We start from the raw sequence: 18,808 nt of genomic DNA, 5'->3' as shown, positions 1-18,808 counted from the left end.
GAATTTAGTCGAATCAGTATAGACAAACTAGAGCTATTTATTTTTACCAGCTAATTAAGTTGCCACTTGTTATTTTCAAACGTGTTGGTCAACAACTAATTTTTCACTTTGCATCAAGTCCTTGCACTTGATTTCTAATAATTTATCTGCATATTTTTTTGTCTTTTTCTCTCGCACATTCTAAGTACTCCCTGTTCTTAAGACAATTGGTTCAGATCTCTACCAAATGTAAAGAAAACTTGGGAAGATATCTAGGACCATCTAGACCTTTTATCTACATGCCAAATAGCTAATAACTAGGCTAACAATAAATCTGTATTGAGCTTGAACTGTGTACTTAATTGTTATACTCAGTTAGTTAGTTTTTAAAAAAGGTTGTTGTTATCAATAGTTCATACTCCATGCAGACAATCTTCCTAAGGGATTTGGCATGGTGCCCTACATTCCCAAAGTTAAAGACCTTGATACTTAATGAGTGGTGTGTGTATGATGATGTAACTGCCATTGAGTGCCTTCTACGCCACACGCCAAGATTGGAGAGCCTCATTCTGCAACTTAATTTTAAGGTACTGTAAGTTCATGTTTTCTCATTTGTTTTATTGTGATTACCTTGCATTCCCTCCGTTCCATGATTCTTGTCGTTATATGACAAGAGGAACGGAGGGAGTAAGTTTCTCAAGACATATATTAATTCCCATATATGTCGACAAAGACATAATATAAGATAAATCCCTACATTGTTTTATGTCTACATGATTATATGTCATACTCCCTCCTTCCTAAATTAAGATGCCTATAGTTTTTTATCAAAGCCCAAAAAAATTAAGCAACTTTATACAGAAAAGTATTAATATGTAAAATTTTAAATGCACATAATAAGAAAATATATTTTATGAGGGTTCCAAAAATATTGCTTTGGGATTATAAATGTTGACACTTTCATTATTCAGTAGGTCAAACTTTGAGAATTTTGACTTTATCAAAATATTATAGGCATCCTATTTTGTGATGAGTACTTCATAAACACAGGTGGCACCATTAAAAACATAACACGGGTGGCCATATCCAATTTTCAACTTCTCTAGGACACATAAGATTTTAAGTTTTAACCCTTGTTTTCTTTTTCATGTAGAACCGCCCTACACTCCAGGTGGAAGGAGAAGGAAGTGATAATACATCAGAACAGTCTATTCTTAACTTTGAGCACCTTAAGACAGTGGAGATCATGAACCGTCCACCTTATTATTATGAACGGGTGGTATATTTTGACACAAGGATTGATGAAGTTTTTAAGCTGTTCAGTGACTTGGGCATACCTAGCAGTAAGATCAGTATCAACTACGAGAAACCTGAAGGTCAGCCATCTACATATGCTCAGTTTCTTTCTGCAGTTATCTATGTGAAAATTCCATATAAAAACAAGCACATTGGACAAATTGGTGCATGCACCGGGCTGCCCTAGACACAAAGTGTTTGAAGGATAAATCAGTTTATTATGCATATATCCGTTGTTCTTCTATGAAAAAAATGAATTAGTATTACTACTATTTAGTGCTGGCGCTGTATCTTATGCATCCAGCCAACTTGTGTATCCGTGCATCCGAAGCTTTCTGGACGGCCGATCTGAATCGTAGCGTGGGAGCTGTTTAGGCTGTAATTTTCCGAAACCACACCCGCTGCCTATGTTAGTTACGCTGCAAATTTGCACCAGCACCCCTAGCGAGCCACACGTTCCTTCCGGCAATCTCAACTTGTAGATTTTCGATCACTATGGCGGCGACCCGGAGCTAGAGACGGAGATCTCGCCATTTCCCTACACTTCGACGGGATAGGATCCAGGTCGACAAAGTTGGATTCAGCCGGATCGCCTGTGGCAGCCGCGGTGACATTCATAGTGTACGCCCGTATTGCTGTGTTTTCTTGTGATGAACAGCACCGAGCGATCTCCTAGTGCTGCTTAGGTGCCTCACGTAGGGATTATCAAAAGTTAACTAGCTTGATACGAACACACAACACCAAACACTCATCATGCAGACTCGTTGTGGATAGCAAAAGAATGAATTATGTGTAAGTTAACCAGCTGATGTTTAAGAATCTTCAGAAAACTTTAGCTTCGTCAGTACATTCTGTTAGCTGTTTAGTCTGCCAGTTTCAACAATTAGTATTTTCTTCAGTTAAACTGTCTACTCTACTTGGTCCTAGGTTGTTAGATAGATCAAAGCCCTGATCAGATCGTGGACTGGCATGGTACTCAAACGGTCATGCTAACGATGTAGGGTGGCAGGCGATGAGTGTTGGGATGGCAGCAGTCACATACTCACATCTTAGTTGTAGCCTGAGTTTTTGTTTTCAAGTAGCCTTGTAATCGTTGAATAAATAGAAATTAAGAAGCAAAGTAGTTTGTTTACACAGCAGAAAACCCTCTTGTGTCAGTGTTCATTGTCTCCATTGTGTTCATGGGTTAACCAACAGTACACATGAGTGCTTCTCGTTTCAAAGCCTTATTATGTACATGTTTGTGGCTTTGTGCAGCAATGCAATCTACCAATAGTTTGTCAATGCAATTGTACGATGGAGGATTTAGCACACCCATAAACAAAACAAGTGTTCCTCTCTTTGTGAGTTAATTTCTTCCAACTGATCATGGTTGTATTCAGTTTGCTAAGTTATACATAATTGTTCTTACTAATTCATTGTTTATGTTGAAGTGTTCAAGTTTTACACCTGAATGTGAAGAGAATTGAATGTGCAAGACATGCATACAGGTGGTCCATCATGATTCATGAAAGATGCATCTCTTGCAAGAACAGCCATGGCTTACTAGTAGCACTATTTTATTTGATGTTCATCAAGACTTCATGTAATGGTTTCGAAATTTTTATTTGTCTGAGTGTTAAACAAGACTTCATGTAATCCATCAGAAATTTTTATTTCATCCAAGTGTTTGTCTTAGTTGTAATGGAGCAAATTTGAGCTTGCTTCTCTGTTAGTTGAGTTACAAATGAATTTTGCATCAGCAGCATTGCTGCAATCTCTGTACTGCTGCCAAACGGTTTGCAAAAGTGATATCCTAGATGATGGAACCTATCTATCTTTAAGTTAATCTCCATTCTTAATAGATTCTCTATCATATCCCTTCATAAATTGTCCATTCGGCAACACTTATTTGATACTCATAACTGAATCTGCTGCATATGTCTGACATATGGCACACAAATACGCTACTGTGTAGGCACATACTATGGCCTGACTCTAGTAAGTTCATGCCAGGCTATATTGCAAATACACAAAAGTCTGTTATTCCCATTCATAACAACTTACAATCTTTTTTTTAAAATCAAGGATGACATTCACACTGTAAACCATCCAGAGAAAATCAAGGATGACATGCACACACACCTAACAAATAGAAAATGGAATCGACTAGCTACTGAGAAGGCTACTCTACAAGTACTAGATACATACAGTACACAAGAACAAGGATAATTTCAGCCATAGCAGCATACATCACCCATGCTCTATGTAATTGGTACATTATCTAGAGACATTGAGGCCCTTTTCCTGATTGTTGACACCGTTGAAGCCAGAGAAGTTGTAAGCCATCCAGAGAGAAGTAAAACAATACACCAATCTATTGTAAACCATCCTACAATCAATTTCCTCAGCTTCCTCACTGCCAGGAAAATATTCCAGAAGTCAACTAGTATACACCGTCTCCAGACCAACATCACAATCATCTGTGTGCCCTGGTTTTTACCTCTCACAGCTAGAAATTTTGTTTCAAGCAAGATTCACGATTTGGTTAGCTGATGGAATTTTGGCTGTCAGCTTATTTTTAGTGTGTGCTGGGATCAGTTGGACTTCACCTTTTCAGACCACCGTGCTGCCGCTTGCGCTCGCAAGCTTTAGAAGTAGAACCATTATGCACGCAGTTACGAAACTCCAGCCTCTATTCATCTTGGAGCCAGCAACACGAGCTAGATAGCAAGTAGCATCAGAAGCTGCAGTTGAATAGGTACACGTATTGAAGCAACTTGGGGCATAATTTGAGGTTGTTACCTTCATCGCCCACGGAGGGACGCCAGGCGTGAAGCCGAGCTTGGCACATATTGCTTCATGGTGCCTGCCCTCCAGCAACTAAATCTCCCCTTGCTGCCCTCCATGTCAGTGGCGCCCATCGACTTATGTGGCTGCAGCTCGCCGTCACAGGTGGTGATGTTGAGGCTCTCCGACTACCTAAGCCAGCGGAGGGAGCGTGTAAAAGGAGGCACCATCTTGGAAGTCGCGCGTGGAAGTGAAAGAATGTATAGTCGGAGACTTTGTGTGTGCAGCACACTGCAATGCTTGATCATTATACAACCTAGTACAGGCTACTTATAGAGTACAGAGAGAGAGAGGGGCACGCACGCACACGAGATACAGTTGAGATCCTAGCTACAAGGGTGCATGCACAACGTGCGTTACATGGATCACGGTGGAGTCCAGCTGAATAGGACTTCATGTTTATCTTCAGTCTAACACCCCCGCAGTGTCAGCGGCAAAATCTCTGACGGTGAGACTGGAGCGAAAATCAACGAAGGCAGCAGTGGAGAGGCCTTTGGTGAATATATCTACATACTGCAGTGCTGTAGGAACGTGGAGCACACGAACATCGCCAAGCTGAACCTTGTCGCGGACGAAGTGAATGTCGAGTGCTTCGTGCGGCGATGCTGAACCGGGTTTGCAGATAAATAGACAGCCGACACATAGGCGCAGTACACCACAGTGGACCTGTCAAGAGGGCGGCGTAGTTCCTGAAAAAGATTACGGATCCAACAACTTTCGGCAACCACATGAGAGACTGCACGATACTCAGCTTCAGCACTCGACCCAGACACGGTAAGTTGGCGTTTGGATGACCAAGAGATGGGAATACACAGAAACCGGAGGTAGAACGCCTGGTGTCGGGACATCCCGCCTAATCGGCGTCGGAATAGGCAACTAAGGAAGAATTAGACGAAGGAGCTATGGTAGTGCCATGATCTAGAGTTCCTTTGATGTAACGAATGATGCGCTTGACAAGATTGAGATGAGAGGATCACAGAGCGTGCATAAAGAGACATGCTTGTTGGACGGCGTAAGAGATCTTGGTACGAGTGAGTGTGAGGTACTGAAGAGCTCCGGTGAGACTGCAATAGTGAGTAGGGTTATCAAGAAGATCACCGTCATTGATAGAGAGCTTGGATTCAGAGTCGATAGGTGTTTTGGCGGGGTTGCAGTCGTGCATCCAGGCGCGCTGGATGATGTCAAGGGCGTACTGTCGCTGGGAAAGATGAAGACCGTCGTTAGAACGAGTGACAGAAATAACTAAAAAATGGTGTAAGGATCCTAGATCGGTCATGGAGAACTCCGTGTGAAGAGTGGAAATAATGTGCTGAAGGAAATCAGTGGACGAGGCAGTGAGAACTATGTCGTCGACGTATAGAAGGAGATAGGCGATGTGAGTAGTAGAGTGGTAGATGAATAGGGAGGAGTCCGAACGAGAAGAGGTGAACCCGATGGAGGTGATAAACGTGTTGAAACGAGTGAACCAAGCCCGCGGTGCCTGTTTTAATCCGTACAAGGATTTGCGCAAGAGACAGACATGATCGGGGTGAGAGGGATCCTAAAAACCCTTGGGCTGCTGGCAATAGACAGTCTCGGATAAGTGACCGTGCAGGAAGGCGTTCTTGACATCTAATTGATGGATAGGCCAACGGGAAGAGATGGCGAGGGAGAGGACGATGCGGATAGTGATGGGTTTGACTACGGGAGAGAAGGTCTCGTCATAGTCGATGACGTGTTCTTGTGAGAAGCTGCGAACAACCCATCTGGCTTTGTAGCGGGCGAGAGATCCGTCGGAGTGATGCTTATGGCGATAAACCCACTTGTCGGAGACAACATTGGCACCAGGTGGTTTTGGGACTGATAACGCGTGAAGCACACGTCCGTTGGGAACCCCAAGAGGAAGGTGTGATGCGTAGAGCAGCAAGTTTTCCCTCAGTAAGAAACCAAGATTATCGAACCAGTAGGAGATGAAGGCCACGTGAAGGTTGTTGGTGAAGGAGTGTAGTGCGGCGCAACACCAGGGATACCGGCGCCAACGTGGAACCTGCACAACACAATCAAAATATTTTGCCCCAACTTAACAGTGAGGTTGTCAATCTCACCGGCTTGCTGTAAACAAAGGATTAAACGTATGGTGTGGAGAATGATGTTTGCTTGTGAAGAACAACAGAGAACAGAGTTTGCAATAGATTGTATTTCAGATGTAAAAGAATGGACCGGGGTCCACAGTTCACTAGTGGTGTCTCTCCAATAAGATAAATAGCATGTTGGGTGAACAAATTACAGTTGGGCAATTGACAAATAGAGAGGGCATAACAATGCACATACATATCATGATGACTAATATGAGATTTACTTAGGGCATTACGACAAAGAACATAGACCGCTATCCATCATGCATCTATGCCTAAAAAGTCCACCTTCGGGTTAGCATCCGCACCCCTTTCAGTATTAAGTTGCAAACAACAGACAATTGCATTAAGTATGGTGCGTAATGTAATCAACACAAATATCCTTAGAAAAAGCATTGATGTTTTATCCCTAGTGGCAACAGCACATTGATGTCTACGGGAGCTTCTATTCTTGTAGACAGTGTTGGGCCTCCAAGAGCAGAGGTTTGTAGAACAGCAGCAAGTTTCCCTTAAGTGGATCACCCAAGGTTTATCGATCTCAGGGAGGAAGAGGTCAAAGATATCCCTCTCAAGCAACCCTGCAAGCACAAAGCAAGAAGTCTCTTGTGTCCCCAACACACCTAATACACTTGTCAGATGTAAAGGTGCACTAGTTCGGCGAAGAGATAGTGAGATGCAAATAATATGGATGAGTATGACTGGTAATAGCAATCTGAATAAAATATGGCAGCGAGTAAACATGCAACAAAACAGTAAACAAACGGAGATTCGATGCTTGGAAGCAAGGCCTAGGGATCCCGCTTTCACTAGTGGACACTCTCAACAATGATCACATAATAGGACTACTCTACACCCTCTTGTTGGATGATGAACACCACTAACTGTGTAGGATTACACGAACCCTCAATGCCGGAGTTAACAAGCTCCACAATATTCAATGTTCATATTTAAATAACCTTAGAGTGTAAGATAGATCAACACAATCACACCAAGAACTAACATAGCATGCACACTGTCACCATCATACTATGTAGGAGGAATAGATCACATCAATACCATCATAGCAATAGTTAACTTCATAATCTACAAGAGATCATAATCATAGCCTACGCCAAGTACTAACACGGATGCACACACTATCACCATTACACCGTGCAGGAGGAATAAAACTACTTTAATAACATCACTAGAGTAGCACATAGAATAGTAGTGATACAAAACTCATATGAATCTCAATCATGTAAAGCAGCTCATGAGATTATTGTATTGAGGTACATGGGAGAGAGATGAACCACATAGCTACAGCGGAGCCCTCAGCCTCGGGGGTGGATTACTCCCTCCTCATCATGGAGGCAGCGATGGCGGTGAAGATGGCGGTGGAGATGGCTCCGGGGGCAATTCCCCGTCCCGGCAGGGTGCCGGAACAGAGACTTCTGTCCCCCGAATTGGAGTTTCGTGATGTGGCGGCGCCCCTGGAGTCTTTCTGGAGTTTCGTCAAGAGGTACTGCGTTTTTAGGTCGAAAGGGGTTTTATAGGCGAAGAGGCGGCGCAGGAGGGCTGACAGGGTGGCCTCACCCTAGGCCGGCGCGGCCAGGGTCCGGCCCGCGCGGCCCTATGGTGTGGGGCCCCCGGCTCTCCTCCGACTCTCCTTCGGTGTTCGGAGCCTTCCGGGAAAAATAGGAGGTTTGGCGTTGATTTCGTCCAATTCCGAGAATATTGCCCGAACAGCCTTTCCGGAACCAAAAACAGCGAGAAAACAACAACCGGCCTTTCGGCATCTCGTCAATAGGTTAGTTCCGGAAAACGCATAATAATGACATAAAGTGTGAACAAAACATGTCGGTATTGTCATAAAACAAGCATGGAACATCGGAAATTATAGATACGTTGGAGACGTATCAGCATCCCCAAGCTTAGTTCCTACTCGTCCTCGAGTAGGTAAACGATAAAAGATAATTTCGAGGTGACATGCTACCAACATAATCTTAATCATACTATTGTAAAGCATATGAGATGAATGCAGCGATTCGAAACAATGTAAATGCAATGAGTAAACAATTGAATCATATAGCAAAGACTTTTCATGAATAGTACTTTCAAGACAAGCATCAATAAGTCTTGCATAAGAGTTACTCATAAAGCAATAAATTCTTAGTAAAGGTATTGAAGCAACACAATGGAAGATTAAGTTTCAGCGGTTGCTTTCAACTTGTAACATTTATATCTCATGGATAGTTGTCAATGCAAAGCAATATAACAAATGCAATATGCAAATATGTAGGAATCAATGCACAGTTCACACAAGTGTTTGCTTCTTGAGATGGAGAGAAATAGGTGAACTGACTCAACAATAAAAGTAAAAGAATGATCCTTCAAAGAGCAAAGAATCGATTGCTATATTTGTTCTAGAGCTTCTATTTTGAAAACATAAAGAGAGCATAAAAATAAAGTTTTGAGAGGTGTATGTTGTTGTCAACGAATGGTAGCGGGTACTCTAACCCCCTTGCCAGGCAAACCTTCAAAGAGCGGCTCCCATTTTATTTTATCTTTTCGGTGGCACTCCTTCCAACCTTTCTTTCACAAACCATGGCTAGCCGAATCCTCGGGTGCCTGCCAACAATCTCATACCATGAAGGAGTGCCTTTTTATTTTAGTTTTATTATGATGACACTCATCCCAACCTTTGCTTACACAAGCCATGGCTAACCGAATCCTTTGGGTGCCGTCCAACAATCACATACCATGGAGGAGTGTCTATTTTTGTTAATTAATTTGGGACTTGGGAATCCCATTGCCGGCCTCTTTTTGCAAGATTATTGGATAAGCGGATGAAGCCACTAGTCCATTGGTGAAAGTTGCCCAACAAGATTGAAAGATAAACACCACATACTTCCTCATGAGCTATAAAACATTGACACAAATCAGAGGTGATAAATTTTGAATTGTTTAAAGGTAGCACTCAAGCAATTTACTTTGGAATGGCAGGAAATACCATGTAGTAGGTAGGTATGGTGGACACAAATGGCATAGTGTTGTTTGGCTCAAGGATTTGGATGCATGAGAAGTATTCCCTCTCGATACAAGATTTTAGGCTAGCAAGGTTGTTTGAAGCAAACACAAGCACGAACTAGTACATCAAAACTTACATAAAAGACATATTACAAGCATTATAGGACTATACATCGTCTTCCTTGTTGTTCAAACACCTCACTAGAAAATATCTAGACTCTAGAGAAACCACTCATGCAAACCAAATTTTAACAAGCTCTGTGTATTTCTTCACTAATAGGTGCAAAGTATATGATGCAAGAGCTTAAACAAGAGCACAACAATTGCCAAGTATCAAGTTATTCAAGACATCATACCAGTTACTACATGTAGCATTTTCCGTTTCCAACCATATAACAATTAACGAAGCAGTTTCAACCTTCGCCATGAAAAATAAAAGCTAAGAACACATGCGTTCATATGAACCAGCGGAGCGTGTCTCTCTCCCACACAAGCATTTATTCAAACAAAAACAAAAACAAAAGCACACAGACGCTCCAAGTAAAGTACATAAGATGTGGCCGAATAAAAATATAGTTTCAAGAGAAGGAACCCGATAATTTGTCGATGAAGAAGGGGATGCCTTGGGCATCCCCAAGCTTAGATGCTTGAGTCTTCTTGAAATATGCAGGGATGAACCACCGGGGCATCCCCAAGCTTAGACTTTTCACTCTCCTTGATCATAGTATATCATCCTCCTCTCTTGACCTTGAAAACTTCCTCCACACCAAACTCGAAACAAACTCATTAGAGGGTCAGTGCATAATCAAAAACTCACATGTTCAGAGGTGACACAATCATTCTTAACACTTCTGGACATTGCCCAAAGCTACTGGAAGTCAATGGAACAAAGAAATCCATCCAACATAGCAAAAGGAGCAATGCGAAATAAAAGGCAGAATCTGTCAAAACAGAACAGTCCGTAAAGACGAATTTTATTGAGGTACCAGACTTGCTCAAATGAAAATGCTCAAATTGAATGAAAGTTGCGTACATATCTGAGGATCACTCACGTAAATTGGCATAATTTTCTGAGTTACCTACAGAGAATTTTGCCCAGATTCGTGACAGCAAAGAAATCTGTTTCTATGCAGTAATCCAAATCTAGTATCAACCTTGCTATCAACGACTTTACTTGGCACAACAAAACACAAAACTAAGATAAGGAGAGTTGCTACAGTAGTAACAACTTCCAAGACACAAATATAAAACAAAGTACTGTAGCAAAATAACACATGGGTTATCTCCCAAGAAGTTCTTTCTTTATAGCCATTAAGATGGGCTCAGCAGTTTTAATGTTGCACTCGCAGGAAATAGTATTTGGAGCAAAAAGAGAGCATCAAGAAGCAAATCCAAAACACATTTAAGTCTAACATGCTTCCTATGAAGAGGAGTCTTGTACACAAATGAATTCATGAAGAACAAAGTGACAAGCATAAGAGGATAAAACACGAGTAACTTCAAGATTCTCAACATAAAGAGGGGAAACTTAATATTATTAAGGTGCATATAACCATATTTCCCTCTCTCATAATAACTTTCAGTAGCATCATTGATGAAATCCACAATATACCCATCACTTAAAACATTCTTATCATGGTTCATATGCATAGAAGTATCATTAATTTTGGCATAAGAAGAGTTATTCTCATTAATAATAATTGGAGCAAGATTATTATCAAGAATTTGAACATGGTAAACAAGTTGCATATTAAAAGAATTGTTTTTGGTAATCTAATCATGACTATGACAAGTTTCATAAGGATAGTTATAACCTATATCATAGCATTCTTTATAATAATCATCAAAGGTCGGAGGCACAGTGTCATCATAAGAAATAGAATAGTTATCTTTCACTGTCGGTTTATCTGTGTCCACACCATCATTGTTATTAGAAGGAGATGTATCAAGAACATAATGACCAGTAACTAAAGGATTTTCAAACACCTCTTCCCCAAGCTTAGAGCTTTCTATATCATTATGGGAGGAAGCATGGATAGCACTGACACTATGGCAATTATTATCATCATCATTTTCAGAATTAGTTTCCCAGAGATTTGCAATATCAAAAGTAGTGTGCTCATTCAAATCATGATTGCTAATGTATGTAAAGGGCATAGGAAGATCATCGTATTCAGATTCATTATCACAATAATCATTAGGAGCAACATACTTACGGTTACCTAGCGTTATCTCATTCACGCGGGGATACGCCGTTACCTCTTTCTTTTTATTCTCCTTCTTCTTCTTCTTCGTTCCCTTTTTCTTCTTCTTCTTCTCTTCCTTCTCCTCGTTCCCTTTTTTAGGAGGAAGAGGCTTGAAGGGTGGCTTGTCCGCATAACCTGATTTACTTTCAGAAACAATAGAAGAAACTTGGCAGGATCCCTCCTTTTCATTAATTAGTTGAAAACACACAGCGGTCCTATCATATTTTGGCAAGGTGTCATCTTCTAAAATATTTTGTATGTAAGTATTTGTATGGCTATTATCAATGCAATAAGAAAAACACCCATGCAGGACATCATCAATATCAAGATCACTTATATGTAACAAAGAGATTATTCTCGACAGTTCTTCACACCCCAAAAATACAGTAAGTTCATCATGCTGATTAGGAGTAATTTCATCATCACAATACAAATTTGCAGCACTCATTGGGTTCAAATTATCATTGGAGGAGCATTGAAAATTAAAATGACCCACTTCATGGCAAACTTCACAAATAAAAGGATAGAGGGCACAAACTTTTTTACCAAGATCATCTAGAGCCCTAAACCACTTTCTAGTTTTTTCATTAGCATGATGGATACAATATTCATCTTTGATTTGATTAATTCCACAAGGTCTATGTATTCCACAAAAATTAACATGCTTATAGGAAATAGCATTCTTAGGAGTTTGAGCATGCTTATCGCAATCATTAACAACAATTTCATCCTTCATGCAAGCCTCTTTAAAAGGTTCATGATACTTATCAAAATTCTTTTTAGGCAATTCAAAATGAGAAGCAAAGGCTTTATAAAGATTTGCAGCAACTTGAGAGTCAAGACCATAAGTAGCACTCATATCTCGAAATTTATCAGTATCCATAAAAGCTTCAATGCATTCATAATCATAATTTATACCTGACTCTTCACCTTTGTTGTTCTCCCATCCTTCGAGCATTCTCCTCAATCCGATCAAGAAGATCCCACCTAGCTTGAACCTCCTTGCTTGTGAAAGATCCTCTCGAACGGGCATCCGGATAGTCCTTGTGTTGTCCTGAAAGCCTCGCATAAAAATTGTTAACAATAACATTACGGGGGAGCTCATGAATGGGACATTTGAGCATTAGTGACTTCAATCTCCCCCACGCTTGAGAAATACTCTCTCCATCACGAGGATAAAAGTTATAAATGTAATTCCTATCAATATGCACTTCATGAGGAGGATAAAATTTAGAATAAAAGAGAGGTACAATTTCCTCCCAACCAAGAGAATGACTATTCTTCAACAATTTATACCAATGCGCCGCTTTACCAGACAGCGAAAAAGAGAATAGCTTCTTCCTCACTTCATCCATAGAGATACCTGCACACTTGAATAACCCGCATAATTCATGCAAAAACAGTAAATGATCTCCAGGATGGACAGTTCCATCCCCTTCATAGCGGTTAGGCTAGCCATAGTGGTAGTATCTTAGCTAGTATCATGCAAATTGGTCCCACAAAAATGATGATGTGGCAGCTAATTAAGGAAGAGAGATGAGATTAGAGTATCATAGGTAGATACCGTATCATAACGCATATCACGAGAAAAATTAGTGCCAAACAAATCTTGTACATCAATTTGCATTGAGATACTAAATAGCAATAAATATAGCACAACTATGATACTACTCCATGATACTACCCACTATAGAGATAGTATCATAAATAAGTATCATTGCATGATACAACTATATGATACTTAGCACTATGGCCAGCCTTATCAATAACACGTTCAATAATTTTCATGGGTATCTTGAAAGCAGTACTTGCAGTAGGTGGATTTAAAATATCACAAGCATCATTAGAGTTATCGCATATAGGAGATAAAGCATTATCAGAACAAATTTTCTCCCCTAAGGATGGGAAGCTAAAAAGATCACAGAAACTAGCTTCCCCAAGCTTAGACTTATCCATAGCATTAGCAGTGATTGCGTTCATACTAATAACATTGCTACTAGCATGCAATTGAGGCTCCATAGGTTCTTTAATTTTCGCATCACACAATTCATGTCTTAACTTAGGAAATAAATTAAAAAGCTCATAGTTGTCCATTATGCCAAACTAGTGTAAACAAGAAACAAAAAGATGCAATTGCAGGATCTAAAGGAAATAGCTTCGAGTACTTACAACGGCGAAAATAGCTTAGTAGCCGAGATCCGGAGTGTGAGTACCTTTTACCTTTCCTCCCCGGCAACGGCGCCGTGAAAATAGCTTGATGTCTACGGGAGCTTCTATTCTTGTAGACGAGTGTTGGGCCTCCAAGAGCGAGAGGTTTGTAGAACAGCAGCAAGTTTCCCTTAAGTGGATCACCCAAGGTTTATCGATCTCGGGGAGGAAGAGGTCAAAGATATCCCTCTCAAGCAACCCTGCAAGCACAAAGCAAGAAGTCTCTTGTGTCCCCAACACACCTAATACACTTGTCAGATGTAAAGGTGCACTAGTTCGGCGAAGAGATAGTGAGATGCAAATAATATGGATGAGTATGACTGGTAATAGCAATCTGAATAAAATATGGCAGCGAGTAAACATGCAACAAAACAAGTAAACAAACGGAGATTCGATGCTTGGAAGCAAGGCCTAGGGATCCCGCTTTCACTAGTGGACACTCTCAACAATGATCACATAATAGGACTACTCTACACCCTCTTGTTGGATGATGAACACCACTAACTGTGTAGGATTACACGAACCCTCAATGCCGGAGTTAACAAGCTCCACAATATTCAATGTTCATATTTAAATAACCTTAGAGTGTAAGATAGATCAACACAATCACACCAAGAACTAACATAGCATGCACACTGTCACCATCATACTATGTAGGAGGAATAGATCACATCAATACCATCATAGCAATAGTTAACTTCATAATCTACAAGAGATCATAATCATAGCCTACGCCAAGTACTAACACGGATGCACACACTATCACCATTACACCGTGCAGGAGGAATAAAACTACTTTAATAACATCACTAGAGTAGCACATAGAATAGTAGTGATACAAAACTCATATGAATCTCAATCATGTAAAGCATCTCATGAGATTATTGTATTGAGGTACATGGGAGAGAGATGAACCACATAGCTACAGCGGAGCCCTCAGCCTCGGGGGTGGACTACTCCCTCCTCATCATGGAGGCAGCGATGGCGGTGAAGATGGCGGTGGAGATGGCTCCGGGGGCAATTCCCCGTCCCGGCAGGGTGCCGGAACGAGACTTCGTCCCCCGAATTGGAGTTTCGTGATGTGGCGGCGCCCACGGAGTCTTTCTGGAGTTTCGTCAAGAGGTACTGCGTTTTTAGGTCGAAAGGGGTTTTATAGGCGAAGAGGCGGCGCAGGAGGGCTGACAGGGTGGCCTCACCCTAGGCCGGCGCGGCCAGGGTCTGGCCCGCGCGGCCCTATGGTGTGGGGCCCCCCTGGCTCTCCTCCGACTCTCCTTCGGTGTTCTGGAGCCTTCCGGGAAAAATAGGAGGTTTGGCGTTGATTTCGTCCAATTCCGAGAATATTGCCCGAACAGCCTTTCCGGAACCAAAAACAGCGAGAAAACAACAACCGGCCTTTCGGCATCTCGTCAATAGGTTAGTTCCGGAAAACGCATAATAATGACATAAAGTGTGAACAAAACATGTCGGTATTGTCATAAAACAAGCATGGAACATCAGAAATTATAGATACGTTGGAGACGTATCACACATCCATAACCTTAGAACTTTCTGTCACTGTCCCAGATTCAATGGAGGCATGAACCCACTATCGAGCATAAATACTCCCTCTTGGAGTTACAAGTATCAACTTGGCCAGAGCCTCTACTAGCAACGGAGAGCGTGCAAGATCATAAACAACAGATATATGATAGATCAATAATCAACTTGACATAGTATTCCATATTCATCGGATCCCAACAAACACAACATGTAGCATTACAAATAGACGATCTTGATCATGTTAGGCAGCTCACAAGATCTAAACATGATAGCACAAGAGGAGAAGACAACCATCTAGCTGTGCTATGGACCCATAGTCCAAGGATGAACTACTCACGCATCAATCCGGAGGCGGGCATGATGATGTAGAGTCCTCCGGTGATGATTCCCCTCTCCGGCAGGGTGCCGGAGGTGATCTCCTGAATCCCCCGAGATGGGATTGGCGGCGACGGCGTCTCTGGAACTTTTCTCGTATCGTGGCTCTCGGTACTAGGGTTTTCGCGACGGAGTGAATAAATAGGCGAAGGGGCAGAGTCGGGAGGCGGCCGAGGGGCCCACCCCACAGGCCGGCGCGCCCCCCCTCTTGGCCGCGCCACCCTAGGGTGTGGGGCCACCTTGGCCCCTCTCCGTCTCTCCTTCGGTGTTATGGAAAGCTCCGTGGAAAATAAGACCGTGGGCTTTTGTTTCGTCAAATTCCGAGAATATTTCCTGTGTAAGATTTCTGAAACCAAAAACAGCAGAAAACAGGAACTGGCGCTTCGGCATCTTGTTAATAGGTTAGTGCCGGAAAATGCATTAAAATGATGTAAAGTGTATATAAAACATGTGAGTATTGTCATAAAACTAGCATGGAACATAAGAAATTATAGATACGTTTGAGACGTATCAGGGACGAGCTACCAAGTAGAGTTGTCAATGAGGGCAGTGTATTTGTCACGCATGGCGGCGGACCAGTGGGGATCAGCAAGGGCGGAGTGATAGTTCGTTAGAAGAGGAGAGACAGAGGCGATGGCAGATAGGTTAAATAGGCGCCGTGGCTTGATGATACCGTCCTGGGCACGAGTGCGCATCGTATGAAGGGATGGCTTGACAGGGCGTGGGGCTGGCGTAGGTGTAGTGGGAGAGGGGGACGGAGTGGAGCCGGGCGTGTGTGAATAAGAAGTAGAGGTGTCGACAGAAGATGCAGCTGAGGGAGGGCTGCGGCCTGCCGTGGCTAGAGGAGACCCTGCCGTGGCAGCAGGGCGTCCTGCCATGGGCATATTTTCTGCCGCGGCAGATACAGGGCGTGGGATCGGTGTAGAGTGAAAGAGAAGGGGATCCGTGGGGAGGGTGGAAGGAACGAGATCGAAGGGGAAGTCGGCGGGAGTGGGATGGTGAGTGGCAGCGAAGGAAAAAGAGTTCTCGTCGAAAGTGACATGACGAGAGGTGTAGAAGCGGCCGGTGGTGCGGTCTAGACAACGGTAACCCTTGTGTTCTGGGGCATAGCCTATAAAGACACATGGAAGCGAGCGGGGCTGGAGTTTGTGGGTGATGGTGGCGCTCGTGTTAGGATAGCAAAGGCACCCGTATACGCGCAAGTAATCATAGGATGGAGGTGAGGAGAATAGGGCTTCATGCGGTGTGGTTAGGTGAAGGGGTTTAGTGGGTCTTAGGTTCAGAAGGTGAGTGGCGTTGTAGAGAGCATCTTCCCAATATTCTGGTGGCATATGAGCTTGGATGAGGATGGTGCGAAGAACATCATTGGTGGTACAGATCGCGTGTTCGGCCTTTCCGTTTTGGGCAGAGGTGTATGGGCATGAAAAACGTAGGATGGTGTCGTAGGACGCAAAGTAGGAAGATTGGTGGTGTTATCAAATTCTTTGCCGTTATAGCATTGTATGGTGGCAATAGTGGAGTTAAAGTGAGTGTGAATAAAAGCATGAAAACGAGTGAGAATAGAATGCACATCAGATTTTAAGCGCAAGGGAAAGCTCCACATAAAATGACTAAAATCATCAACGATGATGAGATAATATTTGTAACCGGATACACTAAGCATGGGTGCGATCCATAGATTGCAGTAGATTATTTGAAAAGCAGCGGAAGTTTTGCTAGTGGAAGTCAAAGGATGAGATGTCGCCTAGAGGGAGGGTGAATAGGCGTTTTAAAACTCTTACGGATTTGGCTTGTAAGAATGCGGAATTAAACTAACGTTTAGTTTACAAGCACAACTCCTAAATATGCTAGGCTCAACTAACTGCAACAATAACAACTAGAGCTAAGCAAGATAGGCACAAGATATATAAAGCACAAGTGATAGCAAGATATATGTACTTCAAGCACGATGGCTATCACAAGAAAAGTAAGCTCGGGTATAGAAATAACCGAGGCACGCGGAGACGAGGATGTATTCCCGTGTTCCCTTCCTTTGCAACAAGGTACGTCACGTTTGGAGGAGTGGAGGTCACACGAAGGATTCCCCAACGCCACGAAGGCTTACCCTATTCTCCGAGCCACACCCACGAAGGATAATGACCATTTCCTTATGGTTATCTTTTCCTCCACTCCGGAGATGCCAAGCTCCACAACCACTTCACAAGCTCCACGAAGGAGAGGCCCGGGCCTCTTCACAATCTTCCTTGAAGAGATCACCGGAGCACCAACCGCCAAGCCAACTAGGAGGTCTCCCTCCAAGAGTAACAAGCTCACGGTCTCTCACTCGAACTAATCATGGTGGAGAGCTCAACACTATGCAATGATGCAAAGCAAGAACACTAGAGGTGTTCAAATCCTTCACACTCGAATCTCACCAAAGCAACAAATGCTAGGATGAGATTAGAGAGGAGGAACAATGAAGGAAATACAAATGACTCCAAGATCTAGATCCCAAGAGTTCCCCTAACTTAGAGGAGAAATGGATTGGATGAGGTTGTAGATCTAGATCTCCTCTTTCAAATCCCCCAAGAATATGCAAGAATTATAGGGGGGATTGGAGAGGAAGCAAGCTCAAGAAGGTCAACAATGGTGGTCAAAAACGTGCCTAAGAACCCTAAGAACAATGGGGAAGAAGGTCCCTTTTATAGCCCATCAAAATATGACCGTTTGGGGGCAGAATCGAGCCACCCGGTAGTAGCACTCGGTAGTACCGAGCTGGCTACCGACTTACCCGGTAGCAGCACTCGGTGGACCAGGCTGTGTACCGAAACTGCGATAACTTTTGCATCCGGACTCCATTTTCGATGAACTTGGGCTCGTTGGAATCACGACAACGAGCTCTACAACATTATGCATAGAAACATAATAGTCCAAATATTTATTAAGAAACATAATGTAAAAGGTTTTGACCTATGTACAAAAGTGTTGCGGTCAGAAACCCACCGGCGGGCAGCGACTGGCAACACCGTAGAGCCGGGAACAACTAGGGCTGCGGCTGGCCCCAGTCCCTCAGAGCGACGGCCCGCAAAGCCTTCTGGTCACACGTCCGATGCTGTCGCAAGGGCGTGCCACCTGACCTATACCTGGTCAGGAAGGTGTTGGATGATGCCTCGCTTAGTTTCCTGCATGGCATACACGTAAACGTTAAATACGAGCCTCGATCGGCTCTCAGGT

The 18,808-nt window shown here is 42.8% G+C and overlaps 1 long non-coding RNA gene across 1 annotated transcript; it reads left to right on the top strand.

Annotated features, from left to right (window-relative positions):
* Positions 1 to 1,281: 1,281 nt before the first annotated feature.
* Positions 1,282 to 2,812, top strand: LOC124684777. Its single transcript, XR_006997152.1, has 3 exons — positions 1,282 to 1,355; positions 2,533 to 2,618; positions 2,709 to 2,812. It is a non-coding gene; the product is annotated as an uncharacterized LOC124684777 (long non-coding RNA).
* Positions 2,813 to 18,808: the final 15,996 nt, after the last annotated feature.

This window comes from Lolium rigidum, chromosome 1, assembly GCF_022539505.1.
Source record: "Lolium rigidum isolate FL_2022 chromosome 1, APGP_CSIRO_Lrig_0.1, whole genome shotgun sequence".
In the NCBI taxonomy this organism is placed as follows: domain Eukaryota; kingdom Viridiplantae; phylum Streptophyta; class Magnoliopsida; order Poales; family Poaceae; genus Lolium; species Lolium rigidum.
The sequence above is the reverse complement of the archived record's forward strand: the minus strand, read 5'-3'. Positions and strand labels throughout refer to the sequence as shown.